The sequence below is a fragment of the Pseudopodoces humilis genome, chromosome 3 (assembly GCF_049639895.1).
Source record: "Pseudopodoces humilis isolate 2021_Gansu_Grassland_sample_001 chromosome 3, ASM4963989v1, whole genome shotgun sequence".
NCBI classification, from domain to species: Eukaryota; Metazoa; Chordata; class Aves; order Passeriformes; family Paridae; genus Pseudopodoces; species Pseudopodoces humilis.
Genome location: NC_142202.1, coordinates 42,979,627 through 42,989,448, shown reverse-complemented (window position 1 = coordinate 42,989,448; position 9,822 = coordinate 42,979,627). Strand labels below are relative to the sequence as shown.

The window sequence follows — 9,822 nt, the reverse complement described above, 5'->3', positions numbered from 1 at the left end:
TTGAGTGTCATTTCATTTCAGTGACTTATTTTGAATCTGGGTTTGGTTTAGCTGCTCAAATTACTTAGCAAGCCACCTCAGGTAGCCAATTCATTTTTAAAAGATTGCAATCTGTTTGAGGACAGTTTATGATGTAAAATGAATAGGGCATAAACAGGAGGAGTGCTTGTCTTGCTTGGCCTGTTGACCCTCATCCATGTGCACTTTTACTCTCCAACCCCTTTTCTATATTGTGCACTGTGAGGAAAAAGACACAACTTTGGGGGTTCAAATAAACTAGGGTGTTTATTAAGGGAAAAGAACAAGGGGAGAAAGGGATAATGGGTGAGGGAGAAAAAAGAAAAGAAATTAAAAAAAGTCCCGGGTCTGAGGATTGAGGAATCCTCTGGCCGAACCGGCGTTTTTGGTCCCAAAGCAAGAACTCAGCGGCACTGCAGTGAATGCAGCTAATCTGCACTCAAATTTATATAAGAAGTCTCTAAAAGAGATGTAGACCGAAGTCTGCAGTGTCGGGTCCTCAGCTGCAGCTAATCCACAGTTAAAGGGCACTTCTTCGAACTTCACAGGTCCTTTTATAATCTCTGTTCCCTCAGCTTGTTGCTGGCAGTCCCACCCCTATAGCTGATTGGTGCTGGTAACATCTTCTCCTCCAACAGTTTGCTGTCGTTGGGGTAACTGAGGTTTTGGAGGGAAAGTTCCTCATTAGTATTCACCGTTGCCGTGGTGTCAAGTTACAAGTCTTCTGGGGCAGGTTAAAATTCTTTGTAAGATGCTGCTGGTGAGGGGGTTTGCTTTGAAAACCTTGAAAGTAACTAACTTAAAAGGGATTATTAAACTTACAAACAATGCATCAATTAGCAACAAACAAATGAGTAAGGGTCTACAAAAATAGGGATAATGCTTATTACAGTTAAACATTCAACTGGAACACACAAAAAACCACAACCAGTACAATTCTGCAATGAACAACTTCTAAACAACAACAACAAACAATTCCACATGCAAAAGCCAATCTAAGGTTTTATAGATGACAATTCCCCCCTTTTTGTCTTATTTCAATCATTGGCTTTTGCATTCAGGTAAATGTGGATAACTCTTCTTTGTTGGTATTCAATTGTTTAAATTTGGTGTAAACTTGCTGAACCTTTACATTCTTTCTTTCTTTCCTTTTTAATTGGTGGAGATTCATAATTTTCTGGGCAGTCTGGGTAGATGGTTGATTTATTTGAAGATTTTGAATAGTGGGTATACTTTGTACAACTGAGATAATTAAACGAGTAAAACATGGGATTAAGCAGGGGAGAAACAAGAGACTAACTAGGGATATTCCAAAAATAATTAAGGCTTTCTTCCACCACTCTCCAGAGAACATATTTTTCCACCATTCAGATGTGGTGAGTGGATACCATTTTTGAACCGGGACATGCATAAGCTTTCTGATGTTTTGGGTGATTTTGGTAATAGCTTCTCCATCTTCCTCAGTGTATCTTTTTCCTTTTCTCCAAATACATTCTTCTCCAAGAACAGTGTCTTTCAATAGCCAATCCTCTTGATCTCTAGGAGTTTGGGAGGGAGGATTGTTTAGTTTAAGTAGTTCGAGGGGTCCAATAGTGATCCCTCGCCAAGGCCAGGTTTCTGATGTTAAAGTCCCTCCACAAACCCAACAATTTGTTATATTTAGATTTCTGCTAATTCGTTCTGCTAAATCAATAAATAAATTTTTATCAGTAACTAATGGGTTGTCTTCCTTTTGGTTTTCCTTTTCAGTTATCACAACTTCTTGGATCAAATCAAGTTCATAAGTTCTTCTTTTCAACAAATCTTCCTTTTTGGTTATATAATTAAAATTGAAACATAGCCAATTTTCTTGATCAGGGCATTCTCCATTTCTTTTCTGTTTCGAATTTCCAATATTTCTGCCAATCCAGTATTTTTTGCCTGATTCTGAGCACGTACTCAGTGCTGTTATATTATAACAAGAGGGATTTACATAAGTATGTGCCCGGAATGAGTGCTTAATAAAGTAGGAGTTTCCTTTTGTCAGGTACACTGTATGATAGCACGGATAGCATTTTACGCTGGCTCTGACAAGGGGGAACCACAGGATCCAGAGGAAGAGTATGAGGAATAGGGCGCACTTACTCTTCCCTTGCTCAGGGGTCCACGGGAAGGTCGAAGTGCCGTGGTAATCTTTGATGGACTTCACAGGTTCTCTGGTCCTTCTTCTGGGTTCAGACCCCACGGTGGTTATGGGAGTGTACTTAGACGCAGGAAAGTCCCACCTGAAGCTGGCCTTGGTTTTATTAATATTGTTTTCCTTAGATGAATTTAGAAAAGAGACAGTTACTGGAGAGGAAAGTTTGTTACACTGGGAAATGATACTTTTACTGATAGAGAAATTAAATTCTGGAATTTTTAATAACTCTTTAAATAATAAGTACAACAACTGTTAGATACTCTTACAAAACAATAAGAGAATGACAATTGATACGATAACTACAAGGATAACAAAAGGTTAATAGAGGAGCCTTATTGAAGAGAGTGGTTCATGGTGGTTTTTCATCATCCTGCGGTGGTGTTACTGGACCTTTCACTCGTTTGGCGTGGGTCCAACCTTTCTCTTGCGTCCGGATGGCTGTCTCTGTAGTCAACTGAACTTGGAATGGACCTTCCCATAATGGAGTTAAGGACTTTTCTTTCCATGTTTTGATAAGTACCCAGTCTCCGGGGGAGATGTTATGTAGACTGAAGTCTAAAGGAGGATTCTGGGATAAGAGACCTCTTTCCCTTAAGTCTTTTAGATTCTGGGCAATCACCTGAACATATTTTTGCACGTTCACATTCCCACATTCTTTAGCAGTGACTTCATTTGGGGTGATTAAGTAGGGTAATCCATATAACATTTCATAAGGCGAGCAGCCTAAGTCTGCTCTGGGTTGGGTTCGGATTCTAAGAAGGGCAAGAGGTAAGCACTTTGTCCAAGTCCACTTAGTCTCTAACATTAATTTGGTTAATGTTGTTTTGATGGTCTGGTTCATGCGCTCTACCCTCCCCGAACTTTGAGGATGCCAGGGTGTATGTAATTTCCAAGTTATTCCTAATTGCTGAGCCAATTGCTGCAATACTAATGATGTAAAATGGGTACCTCGATCAGAATCAATTTTATTTATAATTCCATATCTTGGGACTATCTGTTCTAGGATTACCTTACTCACTGTTTGAGCAGTAGCATTGACAGTTGGAAATGCTTCAACCCAGTGGGTAAGGTGATCTACAATTACTAATAAATACTTCCATTTTTGGACCTGGGGCATTTCTGTGAAATCAATTTGAATACATTGGAAGGGTCTAACTGCAATTTCGATTCCCCCAGGTCTCGTTTTCCTCATTAATTTCCTATTGACTTTTTGGCATGTTATACAACCTTTGGTGACTTGGTTAGCTAATTCATAGATTCCCTGACATCCAAAAGTTCGAAGAAAGTGGTCTGCCAAAGCTTTAGATCCCCAATGTGTGGATTGGTGGAGATTCCATAGTATTTCTCGAGTAAGTTCTTTATTTAACATCTGGCGGCCATCAGGGAGATGCCACCGTCCCTCTGGATCTTCTTTCCCACCCAGGGATAAGAGCTTTTGTTTTTCACTGTCTTTAAAAATAGGGATAGGAAGGGTGTTTGGTATGCTCTTAGATGTATCTTTTTGATGGAAACTGTATACTTCCACTTCTCCTTCAAGAGCAGCCTCTTTCGCAGCGTGGTCTGCCAGGATGTTTCCTCTGGCTTCTTTAGAATTCCCTCTTTGATGACCTGGAACATGCACTATTGCAATTTCTTCAGGTAACTTAAGTGCTTCTAGAATTTTTAATATGAGTTCTTTGTGTAGAATGTCTTTGCCTTTTGATGTCAAAAACCCTCTTTCAGCCCAAATTTTCCCAAACGTGTGGGCTACTCCATATGCATATTTAGAATCTGTATAAATGGTCCCAGTAGCTCCGTCCAGTCTGCGCAATGCCTTTTCTAAGGCATATAACTCGCATACCTGGGCAGACCAGGAAGGTGGTAATTTTCCTTTTTCTAACACACATAGCTGTTTTCCATTTATTATGGAGTAGCCAGAGCACCTCTTTCCATTTACTACTCTGGATGATCCATCGATAAACAGGATTTCTCCTTTATCTAATGGACTCTCCAGGAGATCTTCTCGAATTTTTGTTTGTAAATTTATAATATCTATACAATTGTGCATGAGATCCTGTTTTTGGGGAGTTCCATATAAAAACTGTGCAGGATTGGTATGTGTGGTTGTTTTCAAGGTCACATTGGTGGTATGAATGAGTGTGCTCTCATATTGTATGATACGGGAGTCTGTTAGCCATTCGGCTGCTCGTTGTTTAAGAATAGTCTGGATGGAATGTGGAGTGTATACTATCAGATTTCCCCCAAAAGTAAGTTTTTGGCTCTCTGTTACCAGGATGGCTGCTGCAGCAATTGACTGAATGCATGTTGGCCATCCTCGGGACACAGGGTCCATTAATTTGGACAAGTAGGCTACCGGTTTACGGATTCCCGCCCACTCTTGGGCCAAGACTCCGTAGGCAATTCCTTTCTCCACATTAACATACAGGTGAAAATCCTTTTCTAGAGAAGGAAGGGATAAAACTGGGGCTCGAATCAATTTTTGCTTCAAATTCTCTAAATTTTTATTATCTTTTTGAGTCCAACTAATAGGTTCTGATTCAGTTAACTTTTCATATAAAAATTTGACACTTTGGGTATATTCCTCAATCCATAATCTACAATATCCAATTAAGCCTAATAATTGTCTGACCTCCCTCTTTGTTTGTGGAGGTTGTAAATTTAGAATTCCTTCTATCCTTTCGGTACTCAATTTTCTGGTACCGTGACTAATTATGTGTCCTAAATATTTTACTTCTTGTTGAACAAATTGAAGTTTAGATTTGGACACTCTTAGTCCATTCCTTCCTAGAAAATTCAGTAATTGAATAGTGCTCAATTTTACAGTGGACTCTTGCTCTCCAGAGAGTAGCAAGTCATCTACATACTGTGTTACCTGTATTCCTGAAGGTGGAGAAAAGGAACTTAACAGGCTCTCCAAGGCTTGACCGAAGAGTGTGGGAGATTCCGTATACCCTTGGGGTAGCCGGGTCCAGGTGAGCTGCTGTTTCCTCCCTGTGTCTGGATCTTCCCAGGTGAAGGCAAACAGGTGTCTGTAACGAGAATCTAAAGGGCATGACCAAAATGCATCTTTCAGATCAATTACTGAGAACCAAGAGTGCGAAGGGGGTAACTTACTCAACAAAGTGTAAGGGTTCTGAACTAATGGGTATGCAGCTTGCACTCTTTTATTTACTTCACGTAAATCTTGAACTAGCCTGTAGGTATTGTCAGGCTTTTTGATGGCTAGAATGGGGGTATTGTATGCGGAAGTGCATGGTTCTAATATATTATCATGCAATAGTTCAATTATGATGGGTTTTAGCCCATATCTTTTGGTCTTGGAAAGAGGATACTGGGGTACTTTTACTGGTTTAATGTCTGGAAGGAGATTAATTACAATGGGTGTAATATCCATTTTACCTCTGTTACCTGGTCGGGCCCACACTATAGGATTGATCAGTTCTTCATCTTGTGTGGATAAAGTAAACAATTTGACTTTCATCTGTCCCGCTTGGGGAACGACTCCAACTTTCAAAGGTATCTGGAGATCCCGGCCAAGTAAGTTGTTACCTGCTTGAGGTAAAAAGAGCAGATCTCCTTCTCTGGTTAATCCGTTGCCTTTTATAGTAACATTCTTAATGATGGGAACAGGGAAGGATTCTCCTTTAGCACCACAAATATTTAAAGTGTCTTTGCTTATTGTACATCCATTTGGTTTCTCAACCACACAAGTTCTCTCTGCTCCTGTGTCCACTAAAAATTCCATCAATTGCTCTTGGGGTCCTATTCTTAATTTTATCAAGGGCTCTTGGAGATGATTCTTGTGCCCCAAGAGGAAGAGCCCCTGACCTCTTCAGTCTTCCAAGGGTTGATTCTCCACTTGGAGAATCTCTAGGTCTTTCAATTTCTTGAAACAGCGGGATTGTGTATGACCTTCTTTCTTACAATAAAAACAAATGGGTTTCTTTAATTGAATATTCTCTCCATCCTGCTTAGTTTGTTTAGGAGTTTGGACAGCAGCCATAATCTTAGCTTTAGCTTTCATTTTCTCTTCATCTCGCCGGACATAAACTTTCTGTGCTTCAGCCAGTAACTCATCTAAATCTTTCTCTGGCCATCGATCTAATTTCTCTAATTTTCGTTTTATGTCAGGCCAGGAATGCAACACAAAGTGGACTTTTAGCATTGTCTTTCCCCCTTCACTGTTTAGATCTATTTCTGAATACAATTGGATGTTATTCCTCAAGCGAGTCATCCAAGCACTTGGGCTTTCATCTTTTTCTTGTTCACCACAAAAGGCTTTTCTCATATTATTAACTCTGGGGACTGCTTCTTTTATTCCTCTTACAATTAAGGTTCTGTAATCTGCCATGCTTCTCCTTCCTTGGTCTGAATTTGGGTCCCAATCTGGATCTATTAATGGTAATTTGTTCTCTCCAATTGGTCCTACATTATTTTCTCTATCCCATATATTAATTCCTGCAGTCCGAATCATTTTTCTCTCCTCTGGAGAGAAAAGGGTTTGCATGATTGAATTTAATTCCTTCCAAGTGTAAATATTAGGGCCTAAGAACTGGTCGAATTGTTCTGATAGACCCACTGGATCACTTAATAGCACCTTCATTTCCTTTTTAAAATCCCTTACTTCTGAAGAGGTGAGAGGTACATTCACATACCCTATTCCACCTTGCACTCCCCCCATTGGAACTTCCCTGAGGGGTAGCATCTTCGGTTCAGCTCTACTACCAAAACAGGTGGAACATTCCTGTGTTGTAAGAGTTTTTCTTCGAGTGAAGAAGGCTGGTCCTTCCTGACTGGAAGGAATTTCTGATACAGTTGCATTTTTACTTTGGTTGGAGAAGGATGGTAGATCACAGGTCCCTTCTACTATCTTACTTTCATTTTCAATTTCTACAGTCCTCCTGGTTGGATGAGTGGTTGAAGCTTCTAACGACTCAGCTGCAATTGCAGCTGATTCATTAGAAGGTGCAGTAGGAGGGAGGAAATTTAATGGGTCCCACTTAGGTTGGTTGAATTTCTTTTTAGTGTCTTTATCATTGGTCATTACAGGGAGGATTTGGTTTGTTTTATCTGTCTCTTTTTCTTTGTCTACATTCCAATATTTATACCAGATTTCTGCATATTGTAATTCAATTGAGTTTACATTTGATTTATTTCGAATATAATTGTAAAGTTCTTTACAAATCCACATCTCGGTAGAGCCGTGTTTCTGCCAACGAAGACCTCCCTGTTTCAATTTTTTCTTTGGCCATTTAAACATGCAATATTCAATCATAAGCTGTGGATCTTTATCTTTAGTAAGTTGGTGTTCTTCCCATTGCTTTAACATGATTCCCAGGGGACTCTCAGGGAAGATATTGTATTTTTGTAACTGCTTGTTCTTACTATTCTTTTGTCCCATTTTGATATTAAGAGGAACAAAAGAATTAAATATATTTATCAAGAAATATTGAATTAACTTAAGTATATATATAATAAACTAAATAGAAAAGCTGTATATAACAATAGTGAGAAATATTAAACTTTGGGAATCAATATGGAGTACTGTGGGAACAACAAAAACTCAGAACAGCTGACTTCTTGTGAGAGGAAATATGGTCCCCTCTTCACAGAAGCTGGGAGAAATCAATATAACCCTCTAGAGAAACAGCTGACAATTCAAAGGAAAATAGTGGCCACACCCACTACAATAAACAAAATAAGTCTCCCGTGCGTACTGATTTAAAATGGTGGCTCTGCCCACCTAAGATACTGGACACTCCAAATGATTAAAATATAAATATTAAAAGAAAAATAATCAATAATATTACAAAATACAAAATTGGTATTTTAGTATTAAAAAGAACAGCGCACAATAATACAATAGTCCAATAAATGATACTATTTGTAGCAACTGAAAGAATAAAGGTACTGGCTAACACTGACCATAAAAGTCCAATTAAAAATAGATCACACATATACAGCTTTCAAGTTACTTACTATAGTGGCACTGCCCACCAGTAATTAACAACTGTCTAAATAAAATATACTTTAAATAATTAAATAAATGGTTCAAGTAAATAATATAAATAAATAAAATCTAATACTCCACAATAATATTTATAATATAATATATAATATCCGCAATACTCTAATAGTAGTGAGCAAGTTCTAGACTTCGCACATTTCGGGGCACAATCATAACCTTAAAATAGGGCTCACACCGCCCCCCTCAAAATGGTCCCTCCTCCCGTTGAAGAGTGACAGCCTTTGATCCCCTCTCCCTCTCAGAGCCCCATGGGGAGGAATGGATCTCTCACTGCACTCTCCACTTCATGAACCTGTCACTCGCTCCTCACTCACACTGAGGTTGGCCACACCCCTCACACTCACACTCCGCACACAGGTCCCACTGGGAGTTCACCCTTTAAAACTTAACCAAAAGGAAGTAGCCCTTTAAAAAGGGTTTTCCCTAACTTAAGGTCCCTTATATAAGGGATTCGGTCTCACTTACCTGAGTTCCTGCGTTGGGGAAGGTCCTCTCTTCCTCAGTGTAATCCGATTATGGCCCAAAATTCCAAAACAAAAAGAAAAAGGTAGAATGGCCAAAAGGATTTCCCGGCCAATGCACCAAAAAGTTGTGAGGAAAAAGACACAACTTTGGGGGTTCAAATAAACTAGGGTGTTTATTAAGGGAAAAGAACAAGGGGAGAAAGGGATAATGGGTGAGGGAGAAAAAAGAAAAGAAATTAAAAAAAGTCCCGGGTCTGAGGATTGAGGAATCCTCTGGCCGAACCGGCGTTTTTGGTCCCAAAGCAAGAACTCAGCGGCACTGCAGTGAATGCAGCTAATCTGCACTCAAATTTATATAAGAAGTCTCTAAAAGAGATGTAGACCGAAGTCTGCAGTGTCGGGTCCTCAGCTGCAGCTAATCCACAGTTAAAGGGCACTTCTTCGAACTTCACAGGTCCTTTTATAATCTCTGTTCCCTCAGCTTGTTGCTGGCAGTCCCACCCCTATAGCTGATTGGTGCTGGTAACATCTTCTCCTCCAACAGTTTGCTGTCGTTGGGGTAACTGAGGTTTTGGAGGGAAAGTTCCTCATTAGTATTCACCGTTGCCGTGGTGTCAAGTTACAAGTCTTCTGGGGCAGGTTAAAATTCTTTGTAAGATGCTGCTGGTGAGGGGGTTTGCTTTGAAAACCTTGAAAGTAACTAACTTAAAAGGGATTATTAAACTTACAAACAATGCATCAATTAGCAACAAACAAATGAGTAAGGGTCTACAAAAATAGGGATAATGCTTATTACAGTTAAACATTCAACTGGAACACACAAAAAACCACAACCAGTACAATTCTGCAATGAACAACTTCTAAACAACAACAACAAACAATTCCACATGCAAAAGCCAATCTAAGGTTTTATAGATGACATGCACTCCCAGAACTGTCCTATATTCAAGGACCTATATATAGGACCCAGTTCAAGAAAACTGTAGTCAACATTACAGATCCACCTATCTTCCCAAAATATTTAGGTTTTTTCCTTCCTCTGTATCATTTGATCGAGAAAAAAAAATCACTCTTTTTTTTATTTATTACACAATAAAATGGTCCTATCTGGAATAAAAGAATGATTTTGGTTT

General features: G+C 39.3%; 1 long non-coding RNA gene across 1 annotated transcript; it reads right to left on the bottom strand.

Moving 5' to 3' along the window:
* Positions 1-279: 279 nt before the first annotated feature.
* Positions 280-9,514, bottom strand: LOC148184633 (uncharacterized). Its single transcript, XR_015772247.1, has 3 exons — positions 8,691-9,514; positions 2,143-2,317; positions 280-1,556 (listed from the first exon to the last, which is right to left on the bottom strand). It is a non-coding gene; the product is annotated as an uncharacterized LOC148184633 (long non-coding RNA).
* Positions 9,515-9,822: the final 308 nt, after the last annotated feature.